Below are 2,736 nucleotides of genomic sequence, written 5' to 3'. Positions count from 1 at the left end.
AGCTTAAATAAATGCAAAGCAATGCATAGTTGTATAAATTAAAGCGTAAAAGATTTTGCAAAGGGGTTAAAATATTCATTCACAGAAATTAACTAGATGCAAATTTTTCCTGCAACATTGCATATTTCTTGACTAATCAATGACATATAGCATGAGCTATCAATCAAATGCCTATATCATGATTAACAAGTTGAATCTCATAATACTTTTATGATTACATACACCAATTTACATACCCGAAAATATCATGTAACCACCACGACAATGGTTATAAATACCATATCTTATGATTTTACACTTTTACAAACACATTACATCCACTCATAGCAAACTCGATCTCAAATATTGCCTCTACCAAACATCAATGCTAAAACATGTTGTTGGAAGTACACATCATACACATGATATATGAAGTGGTTTCATTATGCTAGGAGTTTGATTTCACGTGGCTCCAATGTTACAAATAGACCATTCCTTATATATAATGTGATGGAAACCTTAGGGACTACCTTGTGTCCAAGGGCCAACTTCACTTTAAAATGGAGTAACAACATGGATGCCACCGCCTTCATTAAGAAGTAGGCCATGTCTTTACCAAGACATGTCCGAGGACCTGCATTAAATGCAAGATATTGGAAAGGTGAAATATCTTGTCTACAAGAGGTGCCATCCTTGGAAAGCCACCGCTTGGGACGAAAGGATGTGCAATCAGGTCCCCAAATGCTTTGCATTCTACCCATGCTATACATTGAATATGTCAACCTATGGCCCTTCTTTACACAATTTCCATCAAGTAAGACATCAACCTCCATTATATGCTTTACATCGATTGGCACCGGTGGGTAAAGGTGTAGGGCCTCGGATAAAGTGGCATAGAGATAGGTCAATCGATGAACGGTATCTCTAGTGAGTGAGGGCTTGCTCGAAGAACCAAACACTTGATTCACTTCCTCAACTAGTTTTTCTTCAAAATGTGGATGGGTAGCAACCAACCAAAAGAACCAAGAGAGAGCAAGGGCAGAGGTGTCCCGACTGGCAAGTAGGAAGTTAATAGACATGTCTTTGAGGAACTTGTCATCCTGTGAATGCTCTTCCAGTCTCATAAAGCAAGACAAGAGGTCGGCTTTAGAATTTGGGCAAGAGTCAATTCGAAGTTCACGGTGACAAGTTGAGATGACATGATCAAGGAAGTTGTTAACTTCTTGGATGGAGGCTGGCATTCCATTGTCTTTACCAATTTGAAGGAACTTTAGGGTTTTCCACCAAGATGGGGGAAGAAAGAAACAAAAGCCAGAGCAATCAAGGGCATGCTCAAAAGCCAAAGCAAAGGGAATCGAAGGGAGCTCATGAGAAAGGTATCCCATGTCCATCCCAAAACCTATGATACACATTGTATTGAATGTGAAGCACAGCATGAGATCTTGTAGGTCAATCGGAGTGGCATTACCACATAAATGGTGAAGAATCGGAACTAATTTCTCATTGACGGATGAGACGATTGTCTCGTCGGCGAATTTCTTGCATGCTCGTGATTTTAGTTGTAAGCTTGATGCTTTTCGTTGTAGGAGCCATAGTTCATTATCTGCATTGAAGATTCCATCTCCCAATAAATCTCGGAAGATATCGTTGTGATTAGGACCCTTTGGATAATTGTTGAAATTTAGACGCAACACATGCTCCACATTCCTTGGATCAGCTGTAAAGTAATAGTTCATGTTTGTGAACCATGGTCCCCACAATTGAAAGCTTCTCCCATTCTCTATTAGTAATGTTGTCACCCATTCATGGAGGTTGTGTGCATTCACAAACAATGCGGGCAACATTCTCACCACAGGCCAATCGACAAGATGTGAAGCATTTCTTTTGTATGCTATCAATGCTCTAAGAGAACCTATTCCTACTAATGCTAGACTCACCCACAATATCAATTCCATTCATTTGGACAAGTCCATCAAAAAAAATAGATTGTTCCATCATCCATGTAGCATCCCTTCTTGGCTCGTCTGGATGATAATGCTCGACATTGCATGCTCATCCCCTAATGTTGTAAGATGTATATTCTCTAGTATAATTTCAAAGTCATTTACTATCTTATCATCTGAATCCAAATTTCCAACATATTTCTAACAAAGTATTGTGTTTAGTCATAGTGTAACATGCTAATATGTATGCAATAACTCTGGCATTGATACACACTACAAATGGCCAGCCACATGTACATATGTACGTATGTATCTAATGTATGCATGCATGCATGCACATATGTATTTGTATACAACATAAAAAATTAGGCCAAGAAAAAGACTGTGAACTTCCTTGAATATTTGCGAGTTACATCTATGGGCATACATCGATGGAAACAAATGCAAACCCAACAACAAAGATCCAGAATTTTAAGTCTGGCAAGATAAAGATTTTGAAGAACAATCTGAAATTCAATTCCATGTAGCAGACACAATGTACCTCATCTCAAACAAGGAGACCACCAAGAAATGTGGGAATGCTTAAGCGAACAATATGAAAAGACCAAAACAATTCATGCCATCACTTTGTTTCGTCAATAGACAACCTTCCACATCCAAGAAGGTGATGACTTTGAAACCTTTCTATAATCATGCCACAATTGCAGGCCTTGGATTCACAAATAAACATGCTTTTAGCAGCCCTACCACCAACAATCTCAGAAAGTCCTACCACAAATAAACAACCACCAGAAACAAAGAACATCTATGTGCA

The 2,736-nt window shown here is 38.7% G+C and overlaps 1 pseudogene; it reads right to left on the bottom strand.

Annotated features, from left to right (window-relative positions):
• Nucleotides 1-288: 288 nt before the first annotated feature.
• LOC147866555 (cytochrome P450 86B1 pseudogene) lies at nt 289-1,957 on the bottom strand (annotated as a pseudogene).
• Nucleotides 1,958-2,736: the final 779 nt, after the last annotated feature.

Source organism: Azolla caroliniana, unplaced genomic scaffold (genome assembly GCF_043228905.1).
Source record: "Azolla caroliniana isolate FFs.n. ecotype wild unplaced genomic scaffold, voAzoCaro1.0.p SCAF_3, whole genome shotgun sequence".
NCBI classification, from domain to species: Eukaryota; Viridiplantae; Streptophyta; class Polypodiopsida; order Salviniales; family Salviniaceae; genus Azolla; species Azolla caroliniana.
The sequence above is the reverse complement of the archived record's forward strand: the minus strand, read 5'-3'. Positions and strand labels throughout refer to the sequence as shown.